Source organism: Protopterus annectens, chromosome 1.part1, assembly GCF_019279795.1.
Source record: "Protopterus annectens isolate FY-2018-M chromosome 1.part1, PAN1.0, whole genome shotgun sequence".
Taxonomy (NCBI): domain Eukaryota; kingdom Metazoa; phylum Chordata; order Ceratodontiformes; family Protopteridae; genus Protopterus; species Protopterus annectens.
In genome coordinates, this window is record NC_056726.1 from 1434812630 (window position 1) to 1434836436 (window position 23807).

General features: G+C 39.6%; 1 protein-coding gene across 1 annotated transcript in view; it reads right to left on the minus strand.

The window, feature by feature from the left end:
* The window catches only part of LOC122816369 (deleted in malignant brain tumors 1 protein-like), a 785349-nt gene that overhangs the window by 465465 nt on the left and 296077 nt on the right, over window positions 1–23807 (minus strand). The gene's annotated exons all lie outside the window — the stretch shown is intronic.

Sequence of the window (23807 nt, forward strand, 5' to 3'; positions counted from 1 at the left end):
ATACTCAGGCTACAGATGCATGTTAGGAAACCTGAGATTTCATACTGTGGGACTTCTACTTAGGTAAAAAATATATTTTTGTAGGCAGTGAAAGCATGTATTGTGCAGATGAGAGGGAAGGACCTGTCATGATGGAGAAGAATGCTGACATCTTCCTTTTTCTTAATATCTTGCTTCTGATGTAGATGCCACTTTCCATGTAAGCAAATGACCCTTTTTATCATTCAGGAAAATGCATCTGCAAGATTAGCCATTAGATAAGATCAATGGTTCAAAATATTACTGCTGCTCTTGAAAATATATATTTTAGCTGTTGTACCTTAATTGCTTGTACCTCTTAAGTTTAGTCTTAGATTTTTTTAACAAGTTGTTTGGGATTGATAGAATTAATTCATTTTTTTCTTTTCTGATGGCTATAAAATGTACCCCTTAGGGACAAAAAAACACTGGAAAATGGTAAATTAAATTGGGTTAAGCTTACAAAAAGAAAAGAGTAAACATGTGAATTTGTACAACAAGTTGTTTGCTTCAAGAAGATAGAGGGAATTTGGCAACCATCATTGTCTGTCAGTAAACAACGAAGATTAAGGAGCTGTTATTGAGTCATTTCCTGTGGTCCAGTGATCCAGGGTTTAATTCTCTCTTCCTCCATTGCCTTACTGTGTGACACTGAGCAAACTAGGCAGCTCTCCCTGTTCAAGTCTGAAAAATATCTGTGAATATTAATGCTCTACCCCAGTTAACAAAAAATACAATAAAATAGATAAGTAAAATAAACCATGAAAAAATAATAACATTGGTCTTGATTAATACTAGATGGGCTACTACTGGATGGAAGTGTGTGGTCTGATGGGATTATCTTGGAATGTGAATGGCCTAGTGGGTAGAAATAGACAGCATAGGGTCCGAAACTATATTGAAAGTTATGATGCCCACTTTGCTATGTTGTGGGAGACTTATTTTGAGAGTAATGTACAACTCCAACAAGATGATCAAACATACGGACCTAGTACTATCCAACATGGGAGAGCATTGTGTCCTCCCCTGTGTCACATCCTCATTGGTGAGGGTGGAACACAAACCTGTTCCCCTTGAAATAAAAATCAACCCAGAAAACCCAAGTAAACCTGTAACATTTAGGAACTATTCTAAAGCAAACTATCTTATCAAGCAATAGTTTGCCAAACTTCACAGTTTCCCAAAACTCCAAGAACACAGTAAAAATGTGTAAATAGCTGCACTGAGGCTGCCATACCTACCAGAGTTAATCTGAAATCTAACACCCCCGCCCCACCCAAAAAAAAAAAATCTGCTGGTGGAATCCTTAACTTAATGGGATGTATAGCAAAAGAAAAAAAAAGTATTGGCCAAAATCAGAAAGATCAACTCTAATATAGACAAAAGCTCTCTGATTCAACTAAACTAGAAACTAAGAGGTCTAATAAAATCCAACAAGGCCAAGTATGAGGTCAGAATCACATCCTAGGCTAAGGACAATTACAAGTCTTCAGCTGTGAAGCAAGCTTAAAGGTGACACTCAGCAGTGTGTAAAACTAGTTATAAATAGCACAATACCACTGAAGATGATGGCATAGTGAATCTAGTAGCTGATAAACTTAGCTCTAACCTCACCCCCCCACTTGCCCCTCAGGCTACTCCCTGTGAAATCCCCTCTAGCATATCCCTTAACTCTCAACATGGAGCAGGTCTGGTAGTGCTTGCTAAGGCCAAAAAATGCTGCTTCAATGGTCCCTATCAATATCCTTGCTTGCCTTTTAAACAGCCTAAAACTTGTCCTAGCAAGACCACTTAAGGCACTTCAACTACAGCTTCAAAACAGGTTATGTCCCAGGTGAATGGAGGGCCACAATGGTCATCCTTCTATATAAGGGTGGACCATCAACCAGAGCTCTGAACTGCAGACCCATCAGTCTGACAAGTCTAATATGCAAAGCCATGGAACAAATTATAAAGGAAACAATCAACAAGAAGATTGGCAAGCTACAGACCCTGGGCCCATCCCAGTTTGGCTTTGTTAAGGGAAGGTATTACCTACTCATCCTGGGAGAATTCTTTGAGTGGGTCACCAACACTATGAATGAGAGCAAAATGTTGGATACCACCTACTTTCGCCTTGACAAGGAATTCAATACAAATACCCCACTCAGGTATTACTGACAAATTCTTAAAACTAGGCATAAATCCCTACATAACTCACTGAACTACAGTCTGGCTCATAGATAGGACCCAAGCAGTCAGGATTAATGAGACCACCTCCACCAGGTGACAGGTCACCACTGAGTACCTCAGGGCTCAGTGTTGAACATTGCTCCTATTTGGCATCTACTTCTCCAATGTCAAAGGCCTCTGGCTTACCAAGTTCAGAGAAAATTGCAAACTGGCAACTATCATTGATTCCATCCATGAAACAAGCATGCTACAAGATGGTCTAACACAAACAAATGACTGGTGCCAAAGCCACAGATTAAAACTCACTGCAAAGAAACACACTACAGCATCCTTTGGCAAATCATCCAACCAAGTTAATTACTCCATCAATAAAACACCCTTAATAGCTGACCCTGTAGTTAGGAATCTGGGAACATACAGTATAGATTCTTGTCCACCATCTTCTTCTCTGTATTCATTAATAAACTTCCTTGTGACCTTAGCCATCTCTCACTTATCCTCTATGCTATTAACATGCTGTACCTTAACTGCTTGTAGCTTGTAATTTTATTATTTATTTATTTATTTATTGACATTTGTTGACCAGGAAAGTCCACTGGGTTTGAGCACCATTTTCAGTGGAGGCCCGGAGAGAAAAGCTCCAAGTTACACAAAAATCATTACATGAATTTGTAAGGAAACAATTACTTATAAAGCAAGTGAAATAATGCAGAAAACTATCTAAACAGCACATATGTTGTAAAAAGGCACAGTACAGTAACAATGTATCATTAGCATGCAGGAAAATTATACAGTTGGAAATACAGCTCAATTTTTTTTTTTTTTTTTTTTTTTTTTTTTTAGGTGGGGGGAGTATAAAAAGGGAAAGGTAAGTGTAGTGGGTAGGTAGAATTAGAGAGTTAAACTTAGAGGTAGGATAGATAAAGGTAGACTCATATTTAGGTGGTGGGAATATGTAGATTATAGGTGGCATGTATTTAATGGTAGTATTAAAAGTAGAAAATGACAGTGCAGAAAAAATGTGTTAAGATAGTTGTATAAATGTGTGGACTAAGATACTAAAGATTAGGGATAACTCGTATGGTGTAACAGCGCAACATATACATAAGTATATTTGGTATGTGAAACAGTTTTGCTAGATTAAGGAGGCTGTGGATATGTGTTGCATGTGCAGCTGGAGTTATCAGTGAGATGTTGTTTAAATATTCTTTAAAGGAGATTATGTTGTCTAATTCTGTAACTGACGATGGGAGGGTGTTCCACAGCTTAGTTATGGAATGGGAAGAGAGGCAGCTACCAGCTCTTTTACTAGGTTTTGATACTTTAAGTAGGTGTTTGTTGTTAGAGAGTATATTTTTGAATGGGACGTGAGGTTCAATGAAATTTTTCAGGGAAGGGCAAAACTCGGCTTTATAAATGAGTTTATGGGCAAAGGTAAGTTGTGTGTAATGTAGGCAATGTGCAAATTCTAGCCACTTTAGTTGTCTAGTGGCCTGGCAATGGTGGGTGTGATTTGGTTGGGTTGACTCAAATTTTGCAACTGTATAATAACAGGACTACAGTTTGTATTGCAAAGAGTTGTGGAGATTGGTGAAGACAGGAGATGCATATATAGGCTCATAGGTTCATAGGTTCATAGGTTCATACTAGGCTATCTGCCCTGAGGCAACTATAATCCTAGCCTGATTCTGTATGGCTTACGCCACCCCTTGATTTGAGTATACTGTGCCCTTTTTAAGGTTTAGTTTACTGTGCCTCTGTCTAATAGTGACACGGGAGTAATCCCTGGGACAAACCTACGATCTCCCATCCACCTATCGAGATTCTTCTTGAAGAGATTCAGTGAGGTGCTCTGCCTCACATGAACTGGAATTCTATTCCAGAGCGAAGGGAACCTCTGGGTTATGAACCTGTCCCTCCAGCAAATTCTATTTATTTCTGTGCTGAGGTTCAAGTCCCTCGAGCGTGTGGCTCTAAGGGATTTAGATTTACTGAGGTGGAGCATGTCCATTAATTCTGGATTTGACATAGCTTTGTATGTCAGGCATAGTAGGCGGTATGCAACTGAGTAGAGCTGTTTTTTTTAACCGAGCAGCATATGGCATCTGTTTGAGACCCTTGATCCTCTTGGTGAGATACTTTTGGGGTCTTTCTAATTGCTGCAGGTGTCGGGTAAGGTACATCCCAAAAGGGGCATTGTATTCTATGATGGGCCTGATGAGGGATGAATAAAGGCACGATTACCTCTCTTGATCTAGATGTGAAACCCTTCGTGATGAGGTAGGCTATGTAGAAGGTCTTTCTAACCACTTTGGCAATGTGGTTTTCAAAGGAGAGATTGCTATCAACTTGGGTCCCCAGGTCCTAATAACTTTCTCTGTACTTAATGGGTTTCCACCTATGTGGTAATTTGTGGGCACATTGTTTTGCCAAAGGGTATGACTATACATTTTTGGCATTTAGCTTTAAACCATGGTGCTGGCACCAGTTATCTGTCTCTGTGAGACCTTTTTAAGGATGTTTGTGTCAGCTGGAGAGTTGATTATGGCCCAGTTTTCAGTCGTCTGCGAACTTGGTGAGCCATAGTCCTCCCACGTTGCCTGTACCTCGGAAAAGTATATACCGAACAAGAGTGGTCGGGACAGAACCCTGTGGGATGCCACTTGTGACCGGTTTCGAGTCTGACATGGCTCCAGCAACTCTCACTCTGTGGGTTCTGTCTTTGAGCCAATTTGTGACCCATCTTGTGACATAGGGGTTTATATTTAAGCTGGATAGCTTATCTATGATGCCAGTGGGGTATTGTGTCAAATGCCTTTGCAAGGTCCAGATAGGCTGTGTGGACTACCTTCCCTTCATCTATGGCTTTGGTGACTCTTTCAAAGAAGTCAACCAGGTTCAAAAGGCAGGATCTGCCCTTGACAAAGCCGAACTGGGTAGGATCTAGTGTCTGTAGGTCCCCAATGTCTTTGTTTATGAGCTCCATGATGATCCTCTCCATAGCCTTGCAGACTAAGCTAGTCAGGCTTATGGGCGATAGTTTCCAGGGTCCGTAGAGGCTCCACCTTTGTGGAGTGGGACCACTGTTGCTGTACGCCATTCTGTGGGCACATATCCTGTAGTGAGGCTGAGATTGTATAGCTGTTTTATTTGAGGGATTAGTTCCTCTTGGAGTTCATGTAGGACGCAACCTGGGGCGTCACCTGGTCCCATGGAAGCAGTGTTTTGCTTTGGAGAGGGCAGCCTTCACCTGAGCATCAGAGATGTTTGGGAGGCAGCCCTCTGCTGGGATAGATACTTGCTCTTTTGGGGGAGGGGTGGAGAAGTTTGCACTGAACCTGTCTGCCAGGATATTGGCGATGTCTGTGGGTTCAGTGTATTTTTGTCGTTTAGTATCAACTCAGAACAAGTCTGGGAGTTGCATCCCAGGTTTCTAACATAACTGAAAAAAGCCTTATGATTGTCTTTGGTGTCCTGTGCAATTTATCTCGAAGCTGGCCTTGGAGGATTTTATGAGGGATCGTAATTTTTGCTAGTACTGATCAGAGATGCCTTCCCTATTAGGGATTTTGCTCTATCATGTAGTAGCTTCCTCCTTCTTTTGTACAGTTTATTTATGGCAGAGGTCCACCAGACTGGACGTCTGCCTTTGGATGATTGGGTCTTGGTTTTGTTTGGGATAGCATGATCCATGCATTCCTGGAGATGTCCGTAGAATGCGTTTATATAGGATTCTGCAGTTTGGGCCATAGTTTCCACTGGCCCTGGGGCCTTGAAGGATTCCATTTCGGTTTTGAGAAGTGAGAAGTTAGCTTTTGAGAAGTTTTTCACTGTGGTTTTCTGGGCTGGGGGTGGGGTCGGGATGTGGACATCCAGTGAAATTAATTTATGGTCTGATCTTACCAATGAGGGATATACTTCTGGTGTGGAGCATACAGTCCCCATGCTGGTAATGATCAGGTCTAGTATGTTGTCCCCTCTTGTGGGAGTGGTGACTAGTTGTTCCATAGCATTTGAGTTTATAATTTCCAGGAACCTTTGGACTAAGGTGCTGGGGCTTGAGTAGTGCTCCCAGTCAATGTTTGGGTAGTTGAAGTCACCCAATATAATGGTGTTCGGAGAGATCTTCATGTTCTCCAATGTTTTCAGGAAAGCCGAGTGGGATTCCTGACTTTGAGAGGGTGGTCTGTAGGATGCTATAAACTGAAAAGCAGTCTTGCCCACTGTTAGTTGCACATGGATGGTCTCTGATACTTCGTGCAATGCCACTAACCTGGAGGTGTGGATATCCTTGATAAATATGGAAACTCCCCCTCCTTTTGTGGTTCGGTCCGGGTTTTGGGGCCGAAAAGCATGATATGAGGTATAGCCTGATAGTGCTGGGGTGCTCTCTGGTGCCTTGAACCAGGTTTCTGTCACTGCACAGATATCGATGTTCTCCATACTGAGGAGAGCTTCGAGTGCGTGCATCTTGAGGTTAAGACTTCTGGTGTTTAGCAGCATTACCCTTAGTTTCTTGTTCCTTGTGCTGTCTATGGGGGTGGGTTTGACTTTTGAGCCTTGCCTTAAAAAGGCACTATGGGGTGGCAAGAGCCTTTGCCAATATCCGAAAGCCCAGTGGTGACAGGTGCAAGCCATCCCTAGCGAAGCAACATGGCTTGTCGAGTATGTCATCCCAGGCTGACAGACACTGGATCCCCTTTGAATTACACCAAAATTTTAGCCAATTGTTAAAATCGATCATTTTGTCTTTGTACTGTGGCATCATTCTAGGTGAGGGTAAGATGCTGCTCAAGGTCAGGGTTATACCAACCTGGGCTACATGATCAGAGGGCTCCTCTATGTCTCTTTTCATGTAGTCCAGGGAGGTACGTCTCAGGTCATTCACACCAGCATGTACAATGACTGAGTCATATTTGTATTTGCTTTGGGATGACCTGAGTGCTTGCGTTATGTGGCAGATCCTAGCACCCGACAGGCAGCTCACCATGACCTTCTCTTTATTCAGCCTGGTGAGCGGGACGTCAGTGTGTCTGACAGTAGAGTCACCTGTTACAAGAGTATCAGGTGTGTTATTCAGCCTTAAGGGCTGTGGCTGCTTGGCACACTGACTTTGTGGGCTATGTGTTGTGCGTGTTTTGTTTTGAGGTAGCGTTTGCTTGGATGTCTGCTTTGGAGGTCTCTTTTGCTTAGGTAGATTTTTATTTAGAGCCTCCGAGTATGTTTTTGTGTATTTATGTGTTTGGTTCGCTGATGTGGTGGGACTATGTGATACTGGAATTAGGTTGGAAGGAGAAGACCTTTTAAAAGTTTTATTCGGATGGATTTGTCTAAGTATTGATTGTTTCTGTAAAGTTTGCCTAATTTGAAGTGAGTCTTTTTTATTGCGTTATCAATATGCAAGTCAAAGCTAAGTTTGCTGTCAATAGTAATTCCTAGCAGTTTGGCCTGATTTGTTAACTCTATTTAGGTTTTAAAATTATAAAACAAATAGTACTCCACAGGGTAAATGTCCTGTTGCCAAAAGTGAATAAAATCAGTAATCCACAGTAAAATACAGCAGCGAGACAACCAGGCACTCCGTTCTCTTCTTTAACCATAAAAACATGTATTTATTCAAATAAAAAAACATCAGCAGTGGTAAGCGCTTTCGCTAAAGAGCTTCATCAGACCATCTAACTAAAATTTGTTACATCTCATTTGATACCAAAATCAAATCTCTGTTGCCCAATCATATGCCTAAACATTTAAAATCCAATTAACTTAAAGTCATAAAGTAAAATATTAAAAGAAGCATCCTATTTATATTCAGAACTTTAACATAACATCTATCAATAATATACCATAGAAGCTTATGAAAAAACGAAATGTGCATGACATAAATATATGAATGAAAAGAAAGGAGAAAAAGAGAAGGATTTACACTATTTGTGTATCCTTTTACTTTTAAGTAGAGGTTTTATGGAAGCCTTTTCTTTCAACCCCTTGCCTCTATCAGCTCTAAGGACTATAATCTAATTTGTCTCCCTAATTTCTGTAAAATTTCTTATATTTCCTTCTCGAATATCCGGGTGAATCACTTCCAGAACTCTAAAACTAAATTTATGTGTATCTCCTGTCAGCATGGCATGTTTTGAGAGAGCATTATGTTCAGATTTGATTCTAATGCTGTAGAGATGCTCTCTTATCTTATCTTTTAGAACTCTGTTGGTCTTCTCTACATAAAATGAATGGCAGCATTCACATTCAGCCAGGTAGACCACATTAGATGTGAAACAATTAGCCACTGCTTTAAAGGTGAATTCTCTATCCAGATCTGGGTGCATAAAGGTGTTGGCTGTATTAATATATTGACAGTAATTACATCTGCCACAGAGTTGTGTTGAAGCTCCAGCTCTACTCAGTGGCATACCACCTGCTCAGAGGCTTATCTGTGCCTGATGTATAAAGCCATGTCCAACCTGGAATTAATGGACATGCTGCACCTCAGAAAATCCAAATCCCATCAAGCTACGTGCTCGAGAGACTTGAACCTCAGCACTGAAATAAATAGGACATGCTGGAGGGACAGATTCATAACCCAGAGGCTCCCTTCACTCTGGAATAAAATCCCGGTCCAGGTTAGGCAGAGTCCCACATTGACTCTCTTCAAGAGGAATCTTGATGAGTGGATGGGAGATCGTAGGTTTACCCCGACTATCACTTCTGTGTCACTGTTAGACAGAGGCACAGTATACTAACCTCAAAAAAAGGCATAGCAAAATTAATTTAAAATGGGTGGCGAAAGCCAAACACACTCTGGCTAGGCTTATAAATGCCCTAGGGCAGATAGCCTAGTATGAACCTATGAACCTATGAACCTAAAAAGGGAAAGGTAAGTGTAGTGGGTGGGTAGAATTAGAGAGTTAAACTTAGAGGTAGGATAGATATAAAGTTAGACTCATATTTAGGTGGTGGGAATATGTAGATTATAGGTGGCATGTATTTAATGGTAGAATTAAAAGTAGAAAATGACAGTGCAGAAAAAATGTGTTAAGATAGTTGTATAAATGTGTGGACTAAGATACTAAAGATTAGGGATAACTCATATGGTGTAACAGCATAACATATACATAAGTATATTTGGTACGTGAAACAGTTTTGCTAGATTAAGGAGGCTGTGGATATGTGTTGCATGTGCAGCTGGAGTTATCAGTGAGATGTTGTTTAAATTTTCTTTTAAAGGGGATTATGTTGTCTAATTCTGTAACTGACGATGGGAGGGTGCTCCACAGCTTAGTTATGGAATGGGAAGAGAGGCAGCTACAAGCTCCTTTACTAGGTTTTGATACTTTAAGTAGGTGTTTGTTGTTAGAGAGTATATTTTTGAATGGGACGTGAGGTTCAATGAAATTTTTCAGGGAAGGGCAAAACTCGGCTTTATAAATGAGTTTATGGGCAAAGGTAAGTTGTGTGTAATGTAGGCAATGTGCAAATTCTAGCCAGTTAGTTGTCTAGTGGCCTGGCAATGGTGGGTGTGATTTGGTTGGGTTGACTCAAATTTTGCAATCGTATAATAACAGGACTACAGTTTGTATTGCAAAGAGTTGTGGAGATTGGTGAAGACAGGAGATGCATATATTAAGGTTGGAAGGAGAAGACCTTTTAAAAGTTTTATTCGTATGAATTTGTCTAAGTATTGATTGTTTCTGTAAAGTTTGCCTAATTTGAAGTTAATCTTTTTTATTGCGTTATTAATATGCAAGTCAAAGCTAAGTTTGCTGTCAATAGTAATTCCTAGCAGTTTGGCCTGATTTGTTAACTCTATTTAGGTTTTAAAATGATAAAACAAATAGTACTCCACAGGGTAAATGTCCTGTTGCCGAAAGTGAATAAAATCAGTAATCCACAGTAAAATACAGCAGCGAGATAACCAGGCACTCTGTTCTCTTCTTTAACCATAAAAACATGTATTTATTCAAATAAAAGACATCAGCAGTGGTAAGCGCTTTCGCTAAAGAGCTTCATCAGACCATCTAACTAAAATTTGTTACATTTCATTTAATACAAAAATCAAATCTCTATTGCCCAATCATATGCCTAAACAATTAAAATCCAATTAATTTAAAGGCATAAAGTAAAATATTAAAAGAAGCATCCTATTTATATTTAGAACTTTAACATAACATCTATCAATAATATACCATAGAAGCATATGAAAAAACGAAATGTACATGACATAAATATATGAATGAAAAGAAAGGAGAAAAAGAGAAGGATTTACACTATTTGTGTATCCTTTTACTTTTAAGTAGAGGTTTTATGGAAGCCTTTTCTTTCAACCCCTTGCCTCTATCAGCTCTAAGGACTATAATCTAATTTGTCTCCCTAATTTCTGTAAAATTTCTTATATTTCCTTCCCGAATATCCAGGTAAATCACTTCCAGAACTCTAAAACTAAATTTATGTGTATCTCCTGTCAGCATGACATGTTTTGAGAGAGCATTATGTTCAGATTTGATTCTAATGCTGTAGAGATGCTCTCTTATCCTATATTTTAGAACTCTGTTGGTCTTCTCTACATAAAATGAATGGCAGCATTCACATTCAGCCAGGTAGACCACATTAGATGTGAAACAATTAGCCACTGCTTTAAAGGTGAATTCTCTATCCAGATCTGGGTGCATAAAGGTGTTGGCTGTATTAATATATTGACAATAATTACATCTGGCACACGGTTGTGTTGAACATACCCTATCTTCTTCATTCTTTACTGCTTTATTGTAACAAAGGAGCCTCTTCAAGTTTTTTCTGTTCTTATATAAAAAATCTTTGTTTATCACCCACTAATTCACCAATTTCTGGATCAACTGTTAATATTGACCAATTCTTCATAAACACCTTAGTTTTACCTTGAAGAGTTGACAGGAGTTGTGTATAGGTGGTAGTAAAAGTTTTTTCTGTTCTTATATAAAAAATCTTTGTTTATCACCCACTAACTCACCAATTTCTGGATCAACTGTTAATATTGACCAATTCTTCATAAACACCTCAGTTTTACCTTGAAGAGTTGACAGGAGTTGTGTATAGGTGGTAGTAAATTTTGTGGCTATAGTTAGAAATTGTTTATGCCTATAAAGAAGACTTAGTTTTCTTATGAACCTTTTTACTGGTTTGAGCAATGTGAATGTCAAATTTCAAGTTGTTGTCAATTTTAAAGCCAAGCAGTTTAGCATGAGTTATTGGGGTGATGACTGTTTTGTTTTTGGATTATATAGTAAAAGTTAGTAAGGATGGGAGAGATCTAGAGGGATGGAATACAAGGAGTTTTGTTTTTTTGGGGGTTTAGGATGAGTTTGGAACTGGTGAACTATGTTTCTGCAGATTGAGATGTTGTAGCATGGGACCAGAGCATACTAATGTAGAGTCATCTGTGTATTGTACAACAGATGCATAAGGAGTGGAAGTGTGAAGATGGTTAGTGAAAAGAGAGAAGAGTAGAGGTCCAAGGATGGAGCCTTGTAGGACACCTAAGGTCAATCACAGGGAGAAGAGTAGAAAGGTGGTGTCACCACTGGATGGCCTGTTGATGTCTTGATAAGTAGCTCTAGATCCAGGTGATAGGAGAGCTATTAAGGTTAAGGGCGGAGAGCACACTGATTAATTTAATGTGATTTAACATATCAAAGGCCTTGGACAGGTCCAGAAATATAGCAGATGCATACTGTCCTTGGTTTCTAAGGTAGTTCACTGTATTAGCAAAGGCCATAAGAGCTATGTTGGTGCTGTGAAATGGGTGAAAACTGTGTTGTGTATTTGATAGTTTGTATGCGTGAAGGAAGTCCATGAGTTGAGTATGGATGACCCTCTCTAGGATTTTGGATAACGGTGACAGGACGGCAATTGGTTGATAATTAGCAAATTCTGTGAAATTGCCTCCTTTGTGTAAAGGAATAATATGAGAGATCTTCCAGATGGTAGATACTATGCCCTCAGATATTGATCTGTTTATGGGTATGGTTACTGTGTAAGCAATTGCATCTACTGCGATTTTCAGGAAGTTACCTGGGAGGTTGCCAGCACTTAAGGCAGTTGCTTTAAGTTTTCTGAGTAGTTTTCTTATTATATCAATAGACACTGGTTGTAGTATAAACTGGTTCAAGCAGGTTTGTGAGATATTGCTGGACTGGGGAGCAAGAGGGACAAAGTTGTTGGAAAAGTTCTGTGAATCTGCAAGGGCTTGGATAGTATCAGTAAAGTATTTATCAAACTGGGTTGCTATATTGTCAGAGGAGGTGATTGGTGTAGGGGAAGGGGGTTTTCCATTTTTCCTGGTAGAAGAATATTATTGACAGCTGCTCAGAATTTCTGAGGGTTATTTTAGTGTTTCTCTTGCATATTGTGATAATGGTTGATTTTATCTAGCTTTACAAGTTTTTTAGCTTTGTTTCTGAGTTCAATGAAAATTTGTCTAGTGCTTTGATTTTTGTATTTGTGGCGTTGTTCCCAGGCTTTGTCTCTTGCTTTGAGTAAGGATCTACAATCTTTACTTAGCCAGGGTGCAACTTTAATTTTCTCTCTAATGGTTCTGGGGGTGCATGACAATTTAATATATGTAAGAAGGTGGTGTTAAAGGAGTTAACAGTCAATTCAAGGGGTAGGTGTCTGAGTCTTTCCCAGTTATAGTGTTTTAGAGAAGAGATGAAATTATTTGGGTTGAAGGCTTTTTTATTTCTGATTGTACAATATGTGTTTTTTTATTGACTGTGATTACGTAGTAGAATGGTAGGCTGATGGTCACTCAGACCACCAGGAAGACAACCAACTTGAGTAGAAAGGGAGGGGTTATTACCTAGAATCCAGTCAAGGATGGACTGCCATTTAAAGCATTTGTCAGTCCTTGTGGGGGATGTGATTAGTTGGGTAAACCCATGTAGGTTAGCATGGGAGGTTGAATTCTGAGCTGAACAATAGATCAATGTTAAAATTACCCATCAGGATTAATTGATCCTGATGGGTGTTATGTAGTATGAAAGGATATCATATCATGCTGTATTAGAATGTAAGAGGCAAACTAGCATACCCTCAAATCTGCAGAATGTTTCCTACATGCATTTTGAAATGTGGGGAATTTGTAGACTGGGGTATTAATTTGTTATAAATGAACTTGGGTCTTTTGGAAGCAGTTAAGCAAAAGCTGACTGAAAGATGTAAACAATTTAAGATAACGCTTAAGACAGAGGTAACCCAACTGATGTGATAATCTAAAACACCTATAAGCAATTTAAAGGTTATCTAATTACAAATTATATTTTATGCAAGTAGGAAAGGCATAAATGAGGAGGAAAAAGATGAAGAGGAAGGTAAACCTGGAACCAGAAGGACTTTTGGATAGGAAGTACACATTTATGCTTTGTTTATTGAAAGAGAAATGTCTTCTCTTTCTGTTATTTTTTCTGTATGTAGTGTATCATGCTCAAGTTCTCCTTCCTTCATTCAGTCAGCCCATTTGTTTTACTCTTTGAGTGAGAGCAGTGCACTCTTTAGTCACGTGAAAACCATATGGCACATTAGTTCCCTATCAGTAGGGCGTGATCAACCTATTCATTCCTCTGGAGTGATGAGAATAAGTCAGTAGGGAGTAGGCCAGACTACTCAACATGGTGAATGCTCTCTCCTTTCCTTAGACCTCCTAATTACCACAGTGGCTAAGTAGAGCTCCACTAATGCTGCCAACCCTGGGGAGCATTGCTGCCTCCCCACATGCATACTGTGCAGGCTTATACTTCACAGATGCATCACACAGTGCTCATTTTCCCACCACCAGATGAGTGACCTGATAATGTCCACTTACTGCACTTGTGCCATTAATGGAACAAGGGCCACCTGGACTGTAGTCAGTGCTTCCTCCTCCTGTGCCACAGGAATGGGGTAAATGATAAATAATTGTATAACTTTCCAGCTGACTGAGACAACAGGGGGTGCAGAGTTATAATAGTAACTGGAAGTGATGAAGGTCTGTAATTTAGCAGATATCCTTGTATGAAAGTGGAACATTTTAGGTAGTATTATATCCAGCTGTATAAAATGCAATATTAATGGACCATGGTAATGTACCTGGTTACTTACCTAACACTGTCTAGCATGCCATCTCTGAAACTTTCCTATAAATGTTCAGTTTAAACATTATGACAGGGAATTTTACTGAGGTATGGAAAATGGCTATGATTATGTAATTCATAAAGGAGACCCCACTTCAGATCCTTGTAGTTCATGCAAAATACTAAGGCCCTAATCTGTTAATAAAGTGCTTCTAGTAGCTAGATGTACATTGATTTCCTTCACCTACATTTGTCTACTGGGTCTACCGGCCACTGCTAAAAGGTATGCTTGTGTTTAGTGAGCTTAGCTAGATAATAAATGTATAAAATAAAATCAACTTAACAAGTATAATTATATCAGATTCCAGAAGGTCTTGTATAAAAAATGCATTGCTTTAGATCCATAAAAATATGATTTTGCCAAAGGAGGTCTATGTCTTCCAAATTTAGTAAATTTCTTCAAGAAAGTAATTGAAGCAGTAGATAGTGACTTGCAGTTTTTACAGCACATCTGTTTCTGGCCAATTCCTTTGACACTATTCTCCGTTTTAAAATTTTGAATAAGCTTAAATTCCAACATGTAGACCATTATGGATGGATAGAAAAAAAATGTTTGATAGACAGAGCCCACAGAGTTAAAGTTGCAGAAGCCAACTCAGAAAGCAAAATGCTGACTAGAGGCATTCTTTAAGGCTCTGTACTGGGACCACATTTGTTCAGTCTCTACTTCTCAGCTCTTCAAACTCCTAACCCAGACTTGAGGATGACTGAAAGCTAGATGCTTTCATTCAGTCAGCATCAGATGTTGTGTTATTACAACATAAGCAAACCATATAAATCAGTGGTGTACTGAATATCAACTTAAACTAAATGCAGAGAAGTGCAGCAATGTTTTAGTTGGTAAACACATTTCAACAGCAGTTTGCAGTCCAGAGAATACCTATTGCATACTGACATGGTCATCAGAGATCTTGGCACCTTCATAGATGACTCATCGTGTAGCAACAACAGTCAGGAAATTCTTCTTTCTAGCTCAATTCATAGGCAAAAATATTTCTTTTGGCTCAAAAGAAGTTATCTCTATTCTTTACTCGGCTCTGATCAGACAAATTATAGAACATAATGCCTCTTTCTGTATGTAGGTATACATTTAAACACATCTGACAGCCAAACAATCTCCAGAGATTGCTAACTGAAAAGGATTCCAGGCTAAAGACCCTCAGAAACCAAGACAGACATGGAGTCGATACATGCACTCTGTCTGCTTAGACTCCTGTGAAGTGGAGGTGTAACTAGGGTGGGGCAAAGGGGCAGACACGCAAAGTGCAAGGTGTTGGTGGGCACATTCAGCAAATGCCAATCAGTCACTAGGGCATTGAAGGACTGGTAATTGTTTCCATTCCAGCATTTCTGAATGCTAATACTGCTTCTACAATTGAGACTGAAATGCTCCAGTACCATGTATGCTGTGTAAGTTTTTAAGCTATAGAAGCCACTTGCTGTGGAATTTGGAAACAGACCATTCCTGTATCTTGAAGACAGGCCATAGGATTCATACACATGGTGCAATGAAGCACACAGGCATTTTGTGCACTTTGTTTAGTATGTTGTTGTTCTGTACATATGGCTCATAGACATGGATCAGTGCTGTAAATGCTGCCATGGGAAGGTCTGTGTTTATGAATGGGACACCTGAGTGTACAGTGTGAACTCTGTGCTCTAGTGTTATGGGCAATTGAATCACTCTGCTGCCCTTTACACACTGAAGTGCAAACAGCACAACAGGAAGCAGATGCTGAATAAGTTATATGTGTAACACATACCTTAATCACTGTCTGTTTTCTGCAGTGCTGTGCTCTGTTGTCACACCTAACTGCAATTTATAAATGCATCACAGTAAGGGGGTGGGGCAAGTCTTACAGTGCTGTGCTCTGTTGTCACACCTAACTGCAATTTATAAATGCATCACTGTAAGGGGGTGGGGCAAATTGATGCTGTGGTAGCAAGGTTGTCTGTACTATGAAGAACTCCATCGCAGAACAGAGTTTTTACCATCGTTTAAAGCTGATTTATTTTTTTATTTTATTAGTATTATTATGATTATTATTATATCACTGGTGTGTTGCCAAACTCAGCTTGCTGGACAACATATCAGTAAGGGGGAGAAGATCATTGCAAACTCAACAATCATCTCATTGTAAGCAGAAAGACAGAGAGCTTTAAATACAAACAATACCAACACCAACATTTTTATTTACAACAAACAGTAATGCAGAAAAAGGAAAAAAGAAAGAAACAAAGAAAGTAAGAAAGAAAAAAAATGCTAATGCCAAAAACATCAACTATAGCTAGAAAAAAAAGATAAAAAATAATAAAAATCAACTAACCTTGTGCGGGAATGACTGAAGGATAGAAAGCTCTGTAAGTTAAAAAGTAACAGCTAAACTAACAAAACATATCAGACATTTTAACCTTTAACAACTGATACTGGTAAAGAAGAAATACTCAACTTATGAACTCTGAAACAATAAATAAACATATAACTAAATAAATAAAACAAAACAAAACAAAAAAAAACTCTAGCCTGAGGGTTATTTCTCTGAGAATGTAGGCTGCAGTGTAGTAAAAGAGTTCTACTGAGGAAGAACCCAGGCAGTGCACTATGGGTAAAGTGGAAGGCGTTTGAAGCATGTGAAGGCTTCAGATACTTATCTTCTTTCGGCTGTTCCTGTTAGGGGCCGCCACAGTGGATCATCTGTTTCCATTTCTTCCTGTCCTCTGCATCATGCTCTTTCACACCAACCACCTGCATGTCCTCTCTCACCACATCCATAAACCTTATCTTGGGCCTTTCTTTTTCCTCTTGCCTGGCAGCTCCAACCTTAGCATCCTTTTCCCAATATACCCAGCATCCCCTCCTCAGCACATGTCCAAACCAATGTAATCTCGCCTCGCTTGCTTTGTCTCCAAACTGCCCAACCTGAGCTGACCCTCTAATATACTGATTCCTAATCCTGTCCATTCTAATCACACCCAGTGCAAATCTTAACATCTTTAACTCTGACACATCCAGCTCTGACTCCTAACTTTTTATCAATGCCACCGTCTCCAACCCATATAACATAGCTGGTCTCACTACCCTCTTGTAGACCTTCCCTTTCACTCTTACTGGTACCTGTCTGTCACAAATCACTCCTGACACTCTTCTCCACCCATTCCACCCTGCCTGTACTCTCGTCTTCATCTCTCTTCCACACTCACCATTACTCTGAACTGTTGATCCCAAGTACTTAAACTCATCCACTTTTACCAACTATACCCCCTGCATCCTCACCATTTCTCTACCCTCCCTCTCATTTACACACATGTATTCTGTTTTAGCCCTGCTGAACTTCATTCCTCTCCTCTCTAAAGCATATCTCTACCTCTCCAGGGTCTCCTTAAACTGGTCCCTACTCTCATTACATATCACAATGTCATCTGCAAACATGATAGTCCACGGGACCTCCTGCCTGATCTCATCTGTCAACCTGTGCATCACCACTGCAAATAAGAAAGGGCTCAGAGCTGATCCTTGATGTAATCCCACCTCCCCCTTAAATGTATCTGTCACTCCTACTGCAGTCCTCACCAATATCACACTACCCTCGTACATATCCTGTAGCACTCTTACATACTTCTCTGCCATCCTGACTTCCTCATACAATACCACAACTTCTCTCTAGGTACCCTGTCATATGCTTTCTCTAAGTCCACAAAGACACAATGCAACTCCTTCTGACCTTCTCTGTGTTTCTCCAACACTCTCAGAGCAAACATTGCATCTGTAGTGCTCTTTCCTGGCATGAAACCATACTGCTGATCACTAATCATCACCTCCCTTCTTAACCTAGCTTCCACTACTATTTCCCATAACTTCAAGCTGTGACTGATCAATTTTATCATTCTGTAGTTACTGCAGTTCTTCACATCACCCTTATTCTTAAAGATAGGTACCAAAACACTTTTTCAACACTCCTCAGGCATCCTCTGACTTTCCAAAATTTCATTAAACAATCTGGTTAAAAATTCCACTGCCATTTATCCTAAGCACCTCCATGCTTCCACTGGTATGTCATCTGGGCCAACAGCCTTTCCATTCTTCATCCTCTTCAAAGCTGTCCTTACTTCATCCTTGCTAATCAGTTTCACTTCCTGATTCACTATCCCCACATCATCCAATCTTCTCTCTCGCATTCTCTTCATTCAACAGCCCTTCAAAGTACTCTTTCCATCTACTCAACACACTCTCCTCACTTGTGACTACGTTTCCCTCACTATCCTTTATCACCCTTACTTGCTGCACATCTTTCCCATCTCTGTCCTTCTGTCTAGCCAATCGGTAAAGTTCTTTTTGTCCCTCTTTAGTGTCCAATCTCTCATACAACTCTCCATATGCCTTATCCTTAGCCTTCTCCACATTTCTCTTTTCCATGCGCCTCATCTCCTTATACTCATGTCTACTTTCTTCATCTCTTTGACAATCCCATTTCTTCTTCACCAGCCTCTTCCTCTGTATACTCTCCTGTGCTTCCTCATTCCACCACCAGGTCTCCTTGCCCTCCTTCCTCTGTCCAGATGTCACACTAAGCACATTTCTAGCAGTCTCCCTTACTAGCTCTGCTGTAGTTACTCAGCTATTCGGTAACTCTTCACTGCCTCCCAGTACCTGTCTTAACTCTTCCCTGAACTCCACCTTACAATCACCCTTTTTAACTTCCACCATTTAATCCTTGGCACTGATTTCAAACTCCTCCTCCTCTTCTTGATCACCAACATCATCCTACAGACCACCATTCTATGCTGCTTAACTACACTTTCCCCTGTCACCACTTTACAGTCTCCAATCTCCTTCAGACTGGCCCTCCTACATAGGATATAATCCACCTGTGTGCATCTTCCTCCACTCTTGTATGTCACCCTATGCTCCTCCCTCTTCTTAAAATACGTATTCACCACAGCCATGTCCATCCTTTTCACAAAATCCACAATCATCTGACCTTCTGCATTCCTCTCCTTAACACCATACCTACCCATCACTTCCTCATCCTCTCTGTTCACTTCACCAACATACCCATTGAAGTCCGCTCAAATCACTAGTCTCTCACCCTTGGGTACACTGACCACCACTTCATCCAACTCACCATCACTTCATGTGAAGGCTTCAGATACTAAGCTGTCCTAAAGCTTGATGACAATACTCTTGTAATTAATTAGAATGGACCTCCTCATATCATATTTAAATTGTTAATATACACACTGATTATCCATTTAGTTTCATAAGAGCATGTTTTTTTTATTTTAATTATTTATTTTTCAGGTTTTATTTCACATAGAGTAATTAACCATACATTTAAACTGAAGTGAACATTAGGTTTCATCTCACCCGCTGTGTAACTTAAATTTTCCCTTTAGTTCTTACTAATTTTGCAAACCTGTATTCTGGAGAAGACACCTGTACATATAAGCTGATGGACTGTAATCTTACCAGTCAATTGTTAGTTTCTGAACTCATATAATAACTACAGGAAGCCAATGGAAAGTTAACATTGCCATTTATTCAGTTTGTGAATGCTTCTGAGGTACAGCCACAGGGATATGCACACACATGTGGACACAGGCTGTAGAACAGATGTACAGGTTACAGAGAGTATAGTTGAACAAGTTGCACTTATCCATAACAGTAGATGTTTGAATACTTCACTACTGCAATAGCCCTTAGGCTATAAGGAGGGTTATTTCCCACCCTGGAAACAACAATCAGCCAGTTTCAAAAAGCTCTTACTCCAACTACTTCACTCTGACTGCTTATTGGCTAACCTGGTGGAGGGAAATCAGCAGTTATTTATTTTACTTTATTTATTTTACATTTGTTTACCAGGAAAGCCCGACTGGACAACCTGTCCATTTTCAGCAGAGGCCCGGGGAGAAAAGCTTCAAGACATACAAAGACTTAGACAAATTTAACAATTTTACAATTTTACAAAAGAGAATTTAACAAGTTTAACATTTTACATAAATTTTGCAAGAGAAACAATATTAAAAGTTACTTATTTTATGAAGAAACATGTTACAGTTGGTGGGTTATTAAACAGGATAGGAAAACAGACTAGCAGCTAAGGTTACTATTGCATGGAAGAAAAGTTGTATAGCTAGTTCTGTTTGAGATGGTCACTTTAGTGCAGGCTTTACAAGGTTAGCTAATAGTTGTAAGCATAGGCTACGGGATTGTTAAGTAAGGGATATGTAGTGGGAGAGAAGAGGAAACTAGAAACAAATGCGTTTGGTAGGATTGTTGTGAGGTGTCAGGGATGGAGTTAGGGGATTTTAGAGAAACTACGTAAGATGATAGTAGAAGTGACTTATAAGGAATTTAACTAGACTGCCTGAGTTAGATGGTGTTTTTATCCTGGATCAGTACATGGGCATATCCATGAGGCAGATAGGTGGTGTTTCAGAAGTTTTTTAAATTGTACAATGTTAGTATTGGTTTTGATGTGTACTGGGAGATATAACAGGAGTAGAGGGATTCACCAGTGTGATTTTTGCTTTTTGTTATTTCTAATAGTGCCTTATTACTGTAGTGAAGGATATGTATGTTGGAGTAGTTAGTATGTTCTTTAGGGCTGGAGTATTTTCAGACTGGTTTATAATATGAGGGGCCATTTTGAGCTGAATGTATTTTAGCAATGAGGGGAATTCAAGCCATGAAAGTTTTCTGAGAGAGTGGCAGTGGTGGGGTCTATAGTTAGCACCTATAGTGAATTTTGCTATTTTATTGTAACAGGTTTCTAGTTTTGTCATATCAGCCTATCTGATGTTAGTAAGGATTGGGGATGCAAAAGTAGTGTTAAGGTAAGGTGGGTTCTGACAATGGTAACTCTGGTGGTGGCTGTGAGATAGTGCTTACTCCTGTAGAGACATGCTATTTTTATGTACTTTTTTATGGACTGTGAAATATGAACATCAAATACTAATTATGGTCAATGGTAACCCCTAACAGTTGGTACTGGGAACTGGGGTTATGATGTTTTTGAATGTAATTGTTTTTTCTCAATATTGAAATCATGCATTTGTATTTTTTGTCAATGTTTGAATGTAAAAACTGCCTGATTTTATATTTCTGTGGAGCTTTTCTCCCCAGGCCTCCACTGAAAATGGGCCTCTGGCCCAGTTGAACATTCCTGGTCAACAAAATGTAATAAATAAAAATAAATAAAAAATAATAATAATGGTATTATTGGCTGAGATAATTTTGAATGTTGGTGCAGTGTCAGGGCCTCTGGTAAGGTGAAAAAGGATGAGTTGAGCTTTTTTGAGATTCAAAATTAGTTGAGTGGAGGTAGCTACAGATGACTGTTGGGTGATTTTTTTCTAGTTGTTGGAGGGAAGTAGTGGCACATAGAAGGGTTGAATCGTCTTAGTATTGTATGAGTGTGGAATTTTTTGTAGCTGCATGAAGTTTGTTAGTGAAGATTGTGAAGAGGAGGAGTGGGACAAGGCTAGAACCTTATGGGACTACTACAATTATGGGAAGAAGAAGGGAGAGGTTTTGTTGCCATAATACTGCCTGTTGATGGCCATCAAGATAGTCTTTATACCAGGCTATTGCTGTATGGCTGAGGCTTAAATCAGTTAAGGCTTGTAAGAGTTTGGAATGGGATACGGTGTCAAATGACTTTGGCAGGTCAAGAAAGCTTGGGGAGACTAGATTACCTTCAGAACGAAGTTGGTTAACAGTATTGGTAAAACACATTAGTGCTGTGGTGGTACTATGATTAGGCCGGAAACCATGTTGGGTGGGAGTTAGGAGACTGCTTGTTAGTAGGCATTCTAGCAGTTGTGCATGAATGCATTTTTCCAAGATTTTTGAAAGGGGGGACAGTATGGCTATGGGATGATAGTTGGAGAGATCTGTAGAGTTATCACCTTTGTGAAGTGGGTTTATGTGTGCTATTTTCCAGAGTTTAGGTGTTTTATTTTCTGTGACAGACCAGTTAATTAGGGTGACAATGGAGACTGAGATGGCATCAGTGGCTACTTTCAGATATTCTGCTGGTAGGTTACCTGTGGCTATAGTAGTATGCTTGAGTTTTTTAAGATATTTTTTTTACTGCAGCAGTAGGGAATGGTTGGAATCGAAAGCTGTTGAGGTTGTCACTTGGTGGGGGTAATGGGGGGTGGAGGTGAAGTTAGTACTTATAAGGTTTAAAATGGAATCAGTGAAGTATTTGTTAAACTGGGCTGGAATGATGTCTTTGGCATTGGATAAAGTTGGGGCTAGGGTGGTTGTTTGGCCTGGATCCAATATTTTATTAATGGCAGACCAAAACTTTTGGGGATTTTTGTGGTGTTTTACTTGGATGTTATTATAGTAATCTTTTTTGTCTTGCCTGTGTAAATCTTTCTTGGGGACTTTCTTGTACATACAATGAGAAAAGAGCCTAACATTCCACAATAACCACAATATTAACAACAGAACATATAAAGTAGATAGCAAACACAACCTTACTTTATATACTAGCTACAACATGGCTACAACATGTACAAGATTAGGGAGTGGATGGTAAGTGTCGCTACTGCAGAATTGTAGAATTTAAATGTCTGCTCTTATGGGTAAGTGCATCTTACACAACTGTACTATGTCCATCACTCCAACTGCTGCCGTACCCTTAGGATGTATGAGTTGAATACTGATGTGTAGCCATCCTGGAAGGAGTATAGATATGGATCCAGGCAAAAAAGGAAAGGTTCTACAAAACTGCATGATGCCAGTTGGCTGGCTTCCTGCAGACAGCCAGGCAGTAGCCTACCCACACCCCTCCCACCCAGTTCATCTATTGAAGAGCAAAAAAAAAGTCTAGTCCTTCTACTGGTGTACCAATCAGATCCCATTTCTGCATCCTGCCTCAACCCTCCTTCCTCTCATTTTAGTAAAAAAGATTTTTTTTTATTATTTTATTTTAAACTGTAGTAAACCAATTGTTACAAATGTAGCAAACAGTTACTACAGTTTATACCCGGAATGGAGCACTACAAAGCTCAGGTGTCAGTTAAAAAAAAGAAACAGATCTTTTTTCTTTCAAACTATAGTTAAACTCCTTGCTACAAATGTAGCAAGCAGTTGCTATGGTTTAGACCATACACTGAGTGCTATAGCATTCAAGTTTGACCACAAATACAGCATTGTCTTTTAAAATCTGGCATTGCACTAAAGAGCAATTAGGAATTGGGATGACAAACTGGATGGCTGATCATCTCACCTAATACTTTGTGCCTGGGGTAGTTTTCCTCTTCTAATTGTCCTAGGTACACTACAGGATACAGGAGCCCCTAGAGAATGGTCTTAGAAAAGTTTGACCTGGACCTTGAAAGGAATTCACTGCAATGCTTTCTAAAAGTATATTGAGAGGACCATGTTGCTGCCTCTAAAATACTTCTAGAGTCCACCCCTTTGCAGTATACCATTGAAAAAGACAAGGCATTAGTGGAATGCCC